Source organism: Tinamus guttatus, unplaced genomic scaffold (assembly GCF_059628265.1).
Source record: "Tinamus guttatus ecotype Peru unplaced genomic scaffold, ASM5962826v1 Tinamus_guttatus_pri_ptg000272l, whole genome shotgun sequence".
In the NCBI taxonomy this organism is placed as follows: domain Eukaryota; kingdom Metazoa; phylum Chordata; class Aves; order Tinamiformes; family Tinamidae; genus Tinamus; species Tinamus guttatus.
The window spans coordinates 601822-617899 of NW_028288806.1; positions in this window are offsets into that span (position 1 = coordinate 601822).

The following is a 16078-nucleotide window of genomic DNA, read 5'->3' on the forward strand; positions in this document are numbered from 1 at the left end:
AAAAAGGTCTTTTTACTACCTGCTGCTACTTTTTTTTCCCATCTAACGCTGTAGTCACAATGATTTTGGCTCGTGGTGCTCATCCTTGATATGAGTGGCAGTAAGCAGTGCCCATGCAATGTTATTACACCAACCAGTTTGGTGCTGCACTATAGCTTTGTTTTGCTCATTCTTAACAGTCTGACACATTGCCCTTAAATATACAGTTTCCAAGTTTGCAAAGCCTCTGTCTGCTTCTCTACAAAAAGGTGAGTTTTATTTTCTTGTCATTTTGGAGGAAATCCTTTGTGCTGTGTTGAGTGATGGGGGAGAATGCTTTTCAAAATTGCCTGCCTTTTCTCATGTCTTAAGTTTCTGATCTGAAACATGGCATATTTTTAGCCATCCTGAGGAGTGGTTCACTGGCTAAGACTGGTCAAAATCTAACACAGTCACCAAGAAGTCCTCTTCCCTTTCTTGGGTTTTTGCATATGTAGTAGATATGATGGGAGAAACTATAAGAAAGTTAATATAAACCAGAACATCATAAATATTGAGTGGAAAATGTAAGTGCTCAAGCATTCACACTTTCAGGGAAACTAGGGAACACACACACCTCACTCCATGACAAAGGTTGGCAGCAGAAGGTTATTATTGGTTAAATCAGTCTGATGTTTTGCCAAAGACTTTGCATTTTTATCTCAGTGTTTTCATTTTCATTTTTTTTCTCTAAAATAACCCATGTACGCTAAGAATGATTATTAAAAACAGAAACCTAGAGATTCAGCAGCTGCTCTAATTCAGCAGTACTGCACATACTTTGCGTTCCCATTCCCTGGTATTTGTTTTCAACACTTATCTTAAAATGATCTTGTGAATGTGCTTTTAGCTGTGGGTCTTAAAGCATATAAGATGGCTGCACTTCCTTTTTGGAAAGGTTGCTGTAAGAATACTAATATTTGCATTTTTCATCTTTTGATTGTACATTCATGTACCCTGCTATACATCCGTTCCTTGTCACTGGCTTGCCCTTAGGTTATTCTCCTGCATGCCTCCGTCCATTGATCTTGAGCAGCATTTCCCAAGATACATAGTTGACATAGTTGATAAATAGTTGACTATTTTTTGTGTAGCGCCTAGTGTGGTGCTGTTTTAGTCTGTAAAGCATACCTAGTGAGACACTGCTATAATATCTGGCAGTATCTAGCAGTGCGGTACCAGTTAGATGTCTTGGTAGAGTTTCAGGTATTTGCTTTCATAAAAAAAAAATCAAATTATTAGAGTTTTAAGTGGAAATCACTATTGAAATTCCTGAGTTTGCTGAGAGCCTTCAACCACAAGTGTGCAGTAGGGATTGCCCACCACATTAGGTGCCAGAGATGTAATTTGTTTCAGTGGGTGTCAGGAATGTTATTTTAAATGCCAGTCCTGCCAGTTGTATCACCTGCCACCAGAGAGTATCAAAAGAACATGGATCATAGCATGTTCCAACACAAGATATACTTGAGCATCTGGATGCTGAGACAGAAAAAATGACCGACGGGATTCCTTAGACTTTAGCAGTGCACAGATCTCTCAGGAACTTTTTCAAGGTTGGTCAAGAGGAGAGCCTGATTTCAAATGTTTGCCAAAACTGGTCTGGAGGCCAACAGAAGCTTGTAAACTTAGATAGGTTTTGGACTGTGTGTTGCTGAGCCATATGAATTAAAGATAAGGAAGTTACCCAGTAAAACCCACTTCAACAAACTCTTGCCAGAACACATGCAAGTTTCCGGTGGAACCCAGTCTACCAGACTGTGTCCTGACTGGATTCCCTGTGAGGATCTGGGGTGCTCAGGAGATCAGGCCTCTTTATGTCATACTTTAGCTCTCTTCAAGGGCCTCAGATGACACCGCAGGCCAGGTTGCTATGTTCCCTATTTGCTACGGGAGAGAAAAAATTAAACTGCAATGTTCTGCCCACGCTGCCCGCCTTCCCCCCGCCCCCCCAAAAAAAAAAGAAAAAAAGTGGAACTTTCATCACTGATTTCTGTTTTTCATGTAACACAAAGGTGGGGTTTGTTTGTTTGTTTGTTTGTTTTTTTGAGAAAACCGTTTTTCTCTTGGAGGCAACATTTTGCATCACAACATGGTCTAGATTGGGTATGCAAGTGCATACATCAGCCATCTAGCTGGGGTCTTCATAGCCATCGCGAAAGTCTGTGCACCCTTGTAACTTGATTCTGTTGAAGGCTCTTCCTCCACATGTGCCTCCGCATGTCGCAAGTGCAGGGAGGACAATACACAGAATAGCAGCTCTGTGGTGTTTCCAGAGAGGGGAGCACATGCGAGATGTTAATCTTGAGCCTGGACTAGCCCAGAGCTCCTGTTGGAGCTGACCGGCAGCGCAGGGAAGGGTTTAGTTTGGTCACCTGCATGGCCATGCAGCGGGCTGGATGGAAGGTGCTATGTACTGAGGGCTTTGGGCATGGAGTATGGCGCAAAAACTTGGGATTTTCTGACTCTGGGGATCCAACGTATTTTAGTTGATGAGTTCCTGCAGACATGACTGCTAATGAAAGCAGGCTCCTTTACTTTAGGGAACAGTGCTTCCATGCTGGAATGGGACTGAGTGCATGGATGAGATGAGCTTCTTACAAAGCCTTCTAATACCATTTTCTGCTAGAGGGTTGGTTGTCTCTGATTTCATCCTTCCCCCACTTCCCCAGTAACTTGGCTGATTGAGAAAGTGGGTTGGCAGGAAATTTAATCTATGCCCACAGCCCCACCCTTGAAAGAAATGGTAGCAAAGGAGAGAAGAGATTAAGACATAGCTTGCATGGATGGCAGCAAGTGATTCATTCGCCCTTGGCATGGTCTAGGTCAACTCCTGGATTTGGACTTATTAAATCAGACTTGGGAAGGGATGAAGACTTCGTTCCAGATGATACTCTTTAATGGAAAAGCTAGTATGCTGCGTGAAGGGAAACATTAGCTGAAGAGCCCGTCAGTTACAGTAAAGCTCAGAGGCTCTGCTTAGCTAGCCTGTATTTAAACCCAACATATTTGATAGAGGGGCTGAGCTACCCAGCCTGGTGTCCAGCTTACTGGATACTAACAGTAACGGCAGAATTCCTCGTAGGGAGTTATTTTTCTCGTAGGATCTCAAAGCACTTTGACAAGCTATGTATTGCAATCATCAGGTCATGAACACATTTGAGATGGGGAATGGGTATGTGATTTGGGTTGCAGCAGCAGCATTTTAACACGTAGCAGTTTCTAACGCTGTGCAGGAGCCTAGGGAACCTCTCCTACTGCTCTGCACCAATGGTACAGCATTTCCATGCCCTGTCTTATGTTGATGTTTGCAAGGGAACGTGCACATGACTCTGAGTCTCATGCAGCAGCGAGGAGTAGAGAGTAGAATTACGTTAGTGGAGAAGCCAGTGCAGCAATAGACTCTCATAGTTACAATGCATCATTAGAGACAGCAAATATTGCAGCAGTGTGCTGTGAGCGTCATCAGTACTTCTTCCTTTTGGATATGATTCACTGCTGAGGACAAATGTGCAAAATCAAGCTTTTTTTTTTTTTTTTTTTTGGACAAACAACAGAAATGCATTTAAAAATGTATTAAAAAAAAAGGTAGACCCACACCAGAGCCATGCTTTCCTTTGCTGGTCCTCCCTGCGCAGGAACACGCACTCCACAACCTCTGTATGCCCAGGAATGCCAAGAGGATGTTGAAAGCAGGCCCATCTGTAGGTGCTTTTGCTCAGTCTGGTGTTCCAGAGCACGTCCCCGTTGCTTTGCAGGCCAACCTGTTGCACATCTCTCAGATCATCATGTGTGCTGCCCTCCACTGCCCCTCCTCCCCCAATCCCTTACCAGAAGGTGCACTCTGACCTGGGGAAAACCGATTTTCCCCAAAATAGGCAGGTTTGGGGGTACTGCCCGAACAGCCTGCTTACTTTAGTCATTAATTCCCGCTCTCTCCGGATTTGGGTCACGAAGCTGGCCGTCTTTGGTGGCTCTACGGTGACATCCTCCGGAGGGATGGAGAACTACATCAGATCCTGTTGCCCACTCGTTCAGCTCGTCTGCACCATGCTTCACCTCCTGATTAACTGGTAGGTCTTTTCCTTCTCCTACCTTTTCCTTCTGGTCCTGCAAAGACAAGTGAGGATGGACAGCTCCTGCCTTTTCCTTCTCCCAGGATTGCTATTTAGCATCTGTCCTAGGCACTGTGGTGCCCGGGATGCTCTGGAGGGGAGGCTTGAGTGCTCTGCATTCCAGAAGCAAATGGATCTTGCCATGGCCTGCTCCGATGGTCTGCGATTGAAAGGCGCAGGGAAGTGGTGGCATGTGTGTATACCTGAGGAACAGAACTCAAACAATTTGTGTAAAGAACTGCTACCTCCGCTCTATCAGTGCAACTGATTTCCTTGTGTGGGCTCACCTCTATCTTAAATTTGTCCTTCTGCCCTGCATTAAGATAGTTGTCTGGATGACTTTTCTTGCTCCTTCACTCTTCAGCAGTGCTTCAGAGCAGTCTTTCTTAGGAGAACACCCAGAAAAAGAGCCACTGCAAACTGAGTTCTGCTTGCCTGCTAGCAAGCTCCAGGAATCAGAGACTTCAGTCGTTTTGGGAGGCTGGCCACCATTTCCATGTTCAGTACTGGACCAAGGTTAGCTGAACTTCAAAGAGAACTAAAGTTGGAGTTTGAATAGAACAGCAAAGTGCTTGCTCATGCAAGTTTGTTGAGGCTTTAAAACAAACGTGCAGATCTCCCAGCTTTGATTTTCATTTCAGCTACACATGGATGGGTAAAAGACAAAAAGACCCTTATAGATTTCGGATGTGATGAGGCACCAAAGCTTTTTACTTTACACAAAGCCATCCCCAGCCTCAGGCTGAGAGGTATCTTTGCTAGAGAGTGAAATCAGAAACCAGAGTTTGGTTCCAAATCTGTTCTTACTAAAAGCTGATCTATGAAATGCGCCAAACCACAGGTCTAATCCAGCTAGTCAAAAATGTTATTTTGTCTTTGAAATTCATTTTATAATCAGGATTTCTGTGTATGTCACCCTCACTTCTGCTTATGGTAGTCAATCCAAGAGCGTACAGCCCATGGGACTGCTCTGGCAGGATAGCATTTCAGCTGGGCTTTACTGCACGCATAGTGCCCTGTCTCTCCCCAGCACACACCAGGTACACTCTGTAGGTCTAACCTTTCTTTCGACCAACATAAAGCTACTTGTTCACTGGCTGGGAGGGAGATGGTGTGTCTATCAGCTGTGTCATATTCCTAAGAATGAAGTTCAAGGTTTGCGACGAAAAATTGATCAAATCTTTTGCTGATAGTTTTAAACGATTCTTGTTGGTCACAAATGATTCTGAGTCAGGCTGCAAGGTTTGGTTTATTTTTTTTACATATGTTTCAGTGTTCTTTGTCATAAGCTTAAGGCTCAGAATTAGATTTGTGTTATTCCGAGCTGCTGCAACTCTGTTGCTAGTTGGAGTGGAGCACGCAAGAGACCAGCCTTTACAGGCATACAAGCATCACACAGGAAACAGTAGTGGGAGAAAACAGATGTAAGGTGGTGACCGCTTAGGAAATGCTCACCCTGATTCTTTCCAGCAGATTATTCTTTCTTGGTACCTTTCTGTTGCACATTTAAAGCTCCTGGTAGTGCTTCTGTTCCTAAGCTGTAACTGATGAATCAGAAGTGCTTCTCTGTACCAACAGATAAGCTGCAACACTTGTCTAAGGCTACTGGAGTCAATGAAATATCTCCCCTCCTGCATTTCCCCCTGTCCTTAGCAGAAATAGGATGAGGAAAAAAATTTAGTTGTCATGCAGCTTAGAAAAGTAAAGGGAAACCTCAGTTACCCTGTCTCCATCTGAGAGTGTCATGCAGTGAAATGGAGTTGTTAAGCTGACTGAGTTAACGTGGGGCAAAACCTGGTGCATGTGAGCATACATTTGGTGACGAGAGAGGTATAGCTTGATTTAGATAAGATGAACACAGGCAACATTAAGTTAACCTATACTAATAGTGTTCACTCACAGAAAGAGTGTTCACCCTCAGGAATACTCCAGTGTACCTAACACTAGTTTGCAGGCTTGCAGGTATTAAAACCAATAAAACATCTTCTAGAGTAGAGTCTTCAGCCAAATCATATTCACTAGTCAGACACACCTCAGCCACTGGGGATATTAACCAAGTTCCTCTTTGAGCTTAAATATAAGTGTTCTTTCTTTAAATAATTTCTTACTTTGCAGATACATGATTTATATCTTTTAAGGGGAGAAAATTAGTCAAGAGGATAGAAAAAAAAAGGACATTAAATGAATAGAAATACACTGAGCACTTGTGATCCTGCAGACGTGCTTGGGTACTAGCATGGGTTTCACTCTTGGCTTGCTGCTTGCCCTGAAATATAGTGGGGATGCAGACACCCACTTTGAGGGACTGTAGCTGGATACTTGGAGTGCATTTCAAAGATAGGTATATTAGTTAATCTGAACACAGGGGTTTGAGAATGAAAATACTGGCTTCAGTTTCTCTGAGACCTCTGTTTCCCATCTGGGAAATGGATATAATCGTAGAGAATAGGCCCCAAATGGACTTCAAAACACCATCTAATCTCCCCAGTCTAAACACATACACTGAACCTAAGAGGATCAACTATATTTAATCCCTTCCTGAAAGATGGTTAACACACTCCTAAAGATCTCTGCTCTGAGAGTCCACAATCTTCCTAGTCACAGGAATAAAAAGGAATACTTCCCATATAGATTCTGACTGAATATTTTTCCTTGCAAAGTTTTTGTTTTTGAATGCTGGCCTGTATAGTTCTCCACGTGCATATTGCCCGCCCCGAGTGTTAATCTTTCTAGGTGATACAAGGAGTGTATTCTAAGAATATACAGTATTCTAAGAATATACAGTATTCCGTCATTTTCTTTCATTTATGTGTAGTTATTTCTTAGGGCTGTCCTGGCTTATAAAGACTGCCTACCTCCTTCACCCTTGTGGTTGCTGCTCTCTGAAGGGGGTGACCAATCACACCCAGACTAGCTCTTAAGAAAGACAGGAAAGATTTAATTCAGTTCCAAGTACCTGTGGCAAAACTGATGGATTCTTCCAGTGGACAGGAAAGCCATCAGGGGCTGGCTCTATCCAGCATGAAGCAGAGCTGTGGTTCACGTACACATGTGCAGGAGTTTTATCACTTCCAGTTATGGCTCAAAGCTGCAGAACTCTCCATAGACCTGGACAGCAAGACAAACATCTTGCTAATAGGCCAGAAAGAGGAACCTATGTGCTTCAACATTTAGGGTGGCACATGGCCTCTCATGCCAAAGCCCAGTCACCTGGGCTGAAGCAGACCTGCCAGACTTTCTCTTGCCAGCCTGTGGGGCAGCTGTGGGGCTTAGCTTTATAGCTGGGTACAGAGTGGTTAGCTGCATACCTCTACTGCTCTTCAGCTTTTGAGCCTCGCACAGCTAGGCCTGTGGGTCTGAGAGTCTCAGAGCAGGCTTTCCCCATTCCTATCGTCTGGAGAGGGGCAGATATCACGTAAGAGCCATTGAGTTGCATGCTATCCATCAACGATAGTAAAGAAAGAAGTAATGAAAATAGCCAGCCACTCTTGCTGGCCTCTCCTGCCCGCGGGCTTAGCAAGGGTGTTGGGCAGGATATGGAGCCTGGTTGCCCTCGTGGTTTTAGCAGAGGGTTGCTGCTAGACCAAGTGTGTGAGACAAGCTGGCAGGAGTCAGTATTTGAGAGAAGCTAAATGTGAATTGCTGACCCTGTGGGAAGAGGTCTTTGGTCTCTGGGACTGCCAAGGCAGCAGGTTTGACCGTCAACACATACACTTATTACAAGGTAGGAAAACCACAGCTTGATGTTCAGTTGCCAGATGGAAGATACAGAGCAATGATCTGGCTGGTAAAAGAGGAGGCAACAAAGATACTTCTTTGGACAGAAAATAAATCCTGCTGACAAGGACTAAATAGAGCCATCATTTTAATAATCCTTTGAAAAAGACCATTTTTTCAGGGTCACCTTTGCACGCCTCTCTCTGCCAGTGCCCTAGCCCAGCTGCTCTGAGGCTCACCCAGCACTGCGAGGGCTGATGTCCTTCTGCAGCCCAGCAGCAGCAGCAGCCTGCAGCAAACAATTCCCAGCCTACTCTTAGTCACTGGTGGCCTCTGTGCAAGCAGGCAGGTTGCTAGCAGGGACCGTCGGGGGGCAGCAGCATCAAGCAGTTGGAAAGCTGGGCTCCAAGAAGCCTTCGAGCATCCTTCTGACTGACAGTGCTTTGCACCTCATCTTCAGGACCCGGCTTCGTTCCAAATCCCAGTCACATTGGGCTGCACGGCAGTGACACTGTAACATGTAGCATATGCATCTCATTTCCCTATTCACTGGGCTATTTGTAAACCTAATTTAAGCAAAATCTCTTCATACTCTTATCGTTTCAAATAGCTCTGAAGGAAAGGGTGGGAAGGAAAAAAGTAAAATCAAATGAGAGAATTGCTAACAGTGCATCTTCCCCCATCTTCCCCCTCCCCCTGCCTTTAGTACACTAGGTTGGTAATCATTCCTTAGCTGTTTAGGAAGGACTGCAATCTTCATTCATACAACCTTGGGTGCAACCTTCATGTCTTCTAAGGCCAATAACAGAGTGGAAAAATCCGCTGAGTTTCCTAGGAAGGGCTGAAGGAGATGGAGGGGGAGATGCAGTCCTAGCCGGGATCCATCACTCTCCCATATTTGTGGCAAGGACGGCCTGGCTGCCTGAGGAGCAGTGCTAAGACGCTACAAGGCTGGGCTGGCAGCAGGCAGTACACTGCAAGAAGCACTGTAGTTTTGAATGAAAGCACAATTTCTTCCAAGTTATCCAAAGCCAACAAGAGTTTTGCTTCTGTGTGATTTTTAATTTTCTACAAGAATTACAGCTGTGCCCTTGCCTTTCTCCCCTCCAATGTTTCAGTAAGTAAAAACACGCTGATATTTGATTAAATTCTACAGTTAGAAAGGTAAGTTTTTTCTTTTACCTCCATTAATTCCTAACCAAGCCATTTTAACTAGCTTCAAGACATTCCCTCTCATTCTTCCCTGCTGTGATGCAGCTTTGCTTTTTGCTATTTAACAGCTGCTACTGCAAACCAAAAGGGGGTTTCATCTCCTTCCTAGATGAAGTGGTGCTTAGTTGTTTTTTTGGTGGCTTTTGATTGCTTGTTGGGTTGCTTGTTTGTTTTTGTGTTTCTTTGGGGGGGTTGTTTTGTTTTGTTTTGCCATGATTAAAGTGGTAAGAGTTTTTGAAGACAGAAGTATGTCATGGTGGTTGCTCCAAGGTGCTTATGGTCTGCAGTCCTGATGGATGCAGGAAGGCTGACAATAAGATAAATGAGTGGGCACATTTCATGTGGGTCTTTGTAGTTTCCTACTGAGTAATGTGTGTATGTTTGGAGGAGAAGCAGAATGCTGGATTTGCTTGCAAGCATCTGAGAGATGGCTTTGGAAGGCCAAATCTCGTGGAGGGACAGATTTGAAGAATGGCTTCAAAAGGCTTCACAGAAGGAGTCAGGGTTTCAGCTTTGGGCACAAAAGCCTTTCAAAAGAAGAAGAATTAGTCAGGAGGCTTCAGCAAAGGTGCTACAAGAAAGCTGAGTGAAGAAACATGGGCAGAGAAGTGGGTGAAAGATGAGTTGTCAAGGCTGCAGAAAAAAAAAAAAAGAGGAAGAAAGGGATAGAGAACTAGTAAAAAAAGGGCTAGGAAGTGTCTTAGCAGAGGTGTAGAAGAGAGAAATGGCAAGCAGTGTCCTGAAGAGACTGAGGCTCAACAGGTTCATGTACAAAGGCTCACAGTGCTATGGGACTGGAGGACAGTCATGTGTGTATTCTGGAGGCACCGTAAAGGGGACTCTCTTGGACAAGGGCTACAAATCTTTTCAAATGGCTGTTTGGAGACATGCATGACTATTATTCAGCCTGAACTAAAGCTCTTTCAGAACTGTCTGTCAAAAAAAGAAAAATGACAAAACGTTCAGGTGAAATTCCCATGAAATACTTCCACAGGAAATGTCTCCTTTTCTTAGGAAGGAATGAGAATATTTTTTATCATAAAATGAAAAGCTTTCAGGTTTGTCAGTTGTTTACTGGATTTGGGGTTTTTATTTATTTATTTATTTTTATTCTTCCCCCTCTTCCCTTCATTGCTTGGCTTCCTGTTGTTTTTGGTTTGCCAACATAAAGTCAACATTTTTTCCAGCTAGGGGACTTTTTTACTATTCTTTCCCAGCCGCCCATAAGCTGATAAGAAGTCTCAACTGGAAAGATCCTTGGATTTGCTTCTCCATCATGAAATAGCAAGAGGGAGCAAACAAAACCTCAGAAACAAGAAAAGAAGCTCTTAGAAGCAGTGATGTTGCATTGGCCTCTGTGATCTCTTCCTGTGGGCCATCCAGCGGTGCTGAAAGCCACATGTAGCCCCTCTTGCTTCCTGTGTGAGCCTGTCAGGGTGTCGCTGCCCTGGCAGGCTGCTGACCGAGAAGCTGGAAGGGGCAGTGAGCAGCAGGTGCAGCTCGGCTGCTGTTTAGAGCCACCCTGAGAGTAGCAGCTGTATTTGGCAGTATGGACAGCAGCAGGGACTGCAGTGCAGTCGTCTGATATGAAGACCATCTGCTGGAGACAGATAACAGGACAAGAGAAGCCTGCAGGCTTGTTCAACAGTAACTCCAACTTCAAGCTGGTGTTTACAGTGCATGATGTTCTACTTCATCTACTTTCCTCTCTAGAGAGAGGGGAAGGATGCTTACAAACTCCCTTCCATTTCCCTGGAAACATGGTGGATGCATGAACCCTCTGGAAAGCGGGTTGGCAAGAGGCTCTTACTCTGGCTGTGATTCAGAACTCACCCGTGTTACTCACCATGAGAATACTGAGGAAAGAGAAGGTAATCATCTTTCTTGTACAATGGTAGAGCAGATATCCTTGTTCTACACAAGGAGACACTGTACCGTAGAGGATATATCAATCTTCTTACTTACATCTGTTTGTCATCCTTCAGAGAAGAGCAAGGACATCTACTTTGACATTTTGCACTCACTTGGGAGAATATTCCCATCCTGCCTTTATCCAGAACAATTTCAACTGGATATGGCTTTTTTGTCTTTCCAGCCCATTGTGCAGATGTGGGCAGCTTAACACACCCAGATGGATTGACCAGGCTGATTCCTACCAGGGCTGAGTGAAAGGCAGGAGAGAAATTCACTGTGAATATTAGTTCATATTTGAAAGTGAATTTTCATTCAGAACAGAGGCACATCCACATCACTGCTGCAGCTAAACCAGTCAAGCATTGAATTGAGGCTATCCATAACAAACTGCCCATGGATGGCCTGCAGGGCAAAAAAAATATCTGCAGAAGAAACTCATCGGCAATTTTGACTAATGAATGAATTTTGGAATTTGGCTTTCAGTTTGCAGGCAGTTCACAAATGGAAAAAAAAAAAGTGAAAAAAAAACCCAAAACAAAAACAAGAAACATACTGAACAAATGATTTATAGTGAAATATTTGTTCAGCTCTAATCTCTGTAATATGCATAGTTTATGATATTAGAAAGCATTTTAGGATTAGCAGTGGGAGCTATATGTCAACGAATAGCCTGTGGAATAACACTCCTTTCTGGACAGCTCTGTGGCGAAGTGTTAGCATTGTCAGTCCGCAGAGAGAGCATGGCAAAGGGTTTGTGCTTGAGACAGGAGCAGCGGATTTCAGCTGTGCTCCTGAGCCTTTTCAAGTCAGAAGCTGAGGACTGAAATGTTCACTGGTTGTTCCCACATTCCTGAATGCAGGAAATGATGGCAAGAAGGGTGAACGCTAGGGCTTATGTATATGGCAGCAGATTGAGAGTCATTTCACTTCTGCAATGATATTCACTGGGAAACGGAGCTGCAATTGATTTCCACCAAGGCTGTAAAAAGCGTAACTCAAACCTCGTTATACAGCAAGGGTATTTATATATTTGAAGCTCTAAATGTTCATTTGCCTTGAAGTGCCTTGCAGGTATGCACAGCATGCCTTTATGAGGAACTCCATAGCACTTTACACCATCCCAACACTAACAAGTCCTTCTGCGAAAGCACTCAGGCCACCCTGAGTGGATAGGCCTGAGGGTTCATGTGAGCATGTTCCTAACTGTCCCATGTCTGGTGCTCACTGGGCTGCTGTTCCACACGATAGTGTCCAGAACCGGTTTCTTCCTTCCACGTGTGCTCTCTCCTACTGAAGGTTCCCTTTGCCTAGTGCTTACACTTCTATCCAAATGCAGATGAGCAGTGTTGAGTGACTGTAGTAGTACTGAGAATTGAGTGTCTGTAGTAGAATTGAGTGGGCCCAGCTAAAGGCTTCTACCTGACACAAGAAATGACTACCACTCTGTACTATTCCTTTGGAGTAGCAGGAAATGGCAGAGCTAGAAGTGGAGCTGAGGCTGTCTTCTTGTCCTTTTTGTACTCTTTTTTTTTTTTTTCCCTCAATCTACTTTTTGTGTTGCCTATACAAAGTCATGGCTGGTCTTGTTAATGACAGTGCATGGTTCCTCAGTGACACTTCGAGCAGGCCCAGACTTGTCCCATCTGAAGAACAGTCTCTGAATCAAGGACAGCATGGACACCATCCAAGCAGATGAAAAAGAAGGATGGCTTCTGAAGCTGGTCCAGCACTGAATCAAAGAAAAGGAGTTTTGCTGACTCAAAAAAAAAAAAAAAAAAAAAAAGATGCCCTCAATGAAACTGAAAGTGCTCCTGCTCTGCACCAAAAACACTGGACAGTGCTTTTGCAAGCAGTGCTATCCTCAGTCAGTGTGACAGAGAGTTTGCAAAATCCATCCTGTCTTTGCTCTCCATGTCCTTCCTCCTCCCCAAATCCACTAAAAGCTTCTAAGCTGAGTCCAGCTGGGAAATGTGTGCTGTGCAGAGCTATTTTGAAGCTGTATGAAGGAAAAATATAGAAGCAGCTTGCCTGAAAATGCAGCAGCGTGGGGATTAGCAACGTATACGACATGTGGCATTTCATTACAAATGTCTACTGGGAGTAAACTGTATTTTCTGGATACTGGTTTATACCGTTCCTTTCCTCCCCACCATTTACTCAGAATTCTTCATAGATAAGAGATCTCAATCTTCTTTCCCTTACGATCCTTAGCCAGAGTTGTCTCCAGGTCCTGTATCTGCTTCCTGCTCACTCTTCCACCCCTTCATCCATCCAACCACTGTGCCTCACTTGCCATGTCTCCCTGCTGGCATGCTCCCATGGTGGCCCCAAGGTAGGTTGACTGATCCAGTGCTTTTCATGGGAGGCATCACAGAGTCACAGAATCACAGAAGATCATTTACTCCAACCCCTCCCGCAACTTGCTTACAGCAGTCGCAGAAACAGACACAGCAAGAACAAAGTTATGTTGGCTCATACTCTTGTTCATCTTTGCTTTTATTAAAGCCGATATTTCATGAAGTAAATGGCCCAAATCAGACTACAAAGACATTTCCAAATGCATAAAGATTTTAAAGCATTACAAGGCATTTGACTTTAGAACAATTACTGTTGAATTCTATTAATTTTGCAGCATGCTTTTGGTACCATAAAAGAGAACATACAGCAATGATGGTACTCTGTTTTGGTACAAACAATGCATAGCAAAGCAACTTTCCTGGAACTGCCCATCTTGAAACCATTTTGCTTCCACTTCTGAGTCATCTGGAGGATAGGGACTGGAGAAAATCACCCTGAAGCTACTATGGAGAAATTTTATGTTAAATATGATCTTAATAACATTGTTTTATCTTTTTATGACTCAGTTTCATTATTGCAAATCTACATTTTTTTAAATGAACATATTCTTTTATCCTTAAATCTTTCCTGGTGATAAAACAAATTTCTGTATAATAGGACACACATTTAGACACTGCAATCTTTTTAGGGCTCTTGTATCATTACTTAACTTCAGGCTGGCAAGCTCTTGTTTCATCCCTTGCCTAGTGTGTAGTGCTGGAAAGTCGTGAGGAAATCATCTTTGTGTTACAAGAACCTGAGCCTAGACAAGCTGTACAGGCTGTTGGGTTATGGAGAGGCAAGAGTAAACCTGAACATGCTTAGGAAGCAGCAAGATAGTCATAGAAGAAAATCCCAAATGTTTCAATGAAAACATAGTGCAGGGTAAGACCAGTAGAAAAACAGTGAACCCAAACACCCCCTTGCAGAAGTGCATGGACCTGCTATATAAATATAGCATGTATATATATATTATATATATATATATATATTTTTACAGCATCACAGTTAAAGAGACCAGAAATCTGATCAGAGAGAGTCCAGAGGATAGTAATGAGAGTAATCAGTTCTCTGGCAAATATGACCTATGAAAAACGTTTAAATGAAGTGGGGTTAATTAGCCAACAGAAAAGGAGGCTGATGGGGGGAAGGTAGTAACAGTCTTTCAGTATATAAAAGGCTGCTTCAAGGAAAGAGGTAATTAACTGTTCTTTGTGTCTATGGTGGATAGGACAAGAGATAATGGGCTTAAATTGCTACAAGGAAGACTCAGATTAGAAATAAAATGGTCATGGTAGTGAAGCACCAGAATGTATTGCCTCAGGAGAGTGTGGAGACTCCATCATTGGAAGGCTTCTTAAGAACAGATCAGGCAGGTATTTGTCAGGAATGGTTCAGGTCTAGTTTGCCTTGCCTCATGGCAAGAGATAAGCTAGATGGTTTCCTGAGGTTCGTCTTGGCTTGTTTCTTTTTGATTCCAGATGTGCCTGGGATGCAATGAACCTGATACATGGTTTGGAGCACTGGAGTCTTAGGCAAGAAGGATGGTCTAATCACAGAGGGTATGATGAGAACATGGAGTCATTGCTCCCTAGGGCTGTACTTAGTAATGCTCGCAAATGTGTGTGGGAAATAAGCTCAAATGGGATCTCTCCTGCTTCTCATGGCAGCTGTGTGTTTGTGGGAGGACAGGGAAATAAGGAGGACTGAAACACTTATCACAAACTGGGCTGCTGTTTTGCTTTCTGGGATGATGTAAGGTTAAGCAGTGCCTAACCAGGAATATAATGTAGATAGTTTGGTCAAACAAAGGTGTGAAAATTGTACTCAGGTTTCAAACTGGTTATTCACATGCCCTGACCCTTGCTATGGTTACAGTAATTCCTGGAAGTCCTCATCCCCAGGCTGTTTCTACTGTCTCCACTCCATCTCCTTTTAACTCCAGAGAAATGAACCGCCCTGCTCATCTGGATGCCACATAATTCCTCCTCACCCCCTTTTTCTGTCCTTCCAGCCTGCACAGATGGCCTTACTCTTAAACTGTCAATTCATGATAAAAACAAACAGAAAGAACGCTATTTAGTTGCTGTGCCCCAGCAGTTGCCTTTCCTCCAAAAAGAGGAAGATAGGGCACCCCTGTTTCTTGGACCATATGGTGACACCATCTCTGTCTTTGTCATTTCATAACATTCAGAAATGTTCACTCTCTGCTCCCTCCCAACCCCAAGGTCTCTTCTGTGCTATCCCAGATGTTATGCAAAACACAGTAGGTATTTATCACACCAGGCGTATTTACATGATTTATAAGGCAGTACCACCTGCCCTTCAGTCTTCCAGAGACACGCGCCACTGACATTCGACAAGGCAACGCTTGTTCCTCTAGTCTAAGGGCTCAGTGGCAGGCTTTGCAAACAAGCTAGGCTGGCTTTCCTATGCTGACAGGAAGAACTGGAAAGAAGGGAAGGCAGAAAGCAAGTGGTTCCCTTGCTTGTTGCCGCAGACCAACCCATACTCCTAATGCTCCTAATAAATCATGGACCATGCCAGTCCTTGCCACCAACGCACACCCTTTCCTGGCTGCTGCTGTACTAGAGGAAAGGCTTCCTGACACTGCCTGAGGTGGAGTTTCTTTCAGACTTGCCCTCTGACAATTGTCAGCACTCGTCAACTTGTTTCTATTATCTTTAGATGTGTCCTTAGTGTAGATACCGTCTGACTATGAGAACCAGCCCAAAAAGAAAGGGAAGTAACTGTGTAAAAGGAGTAAC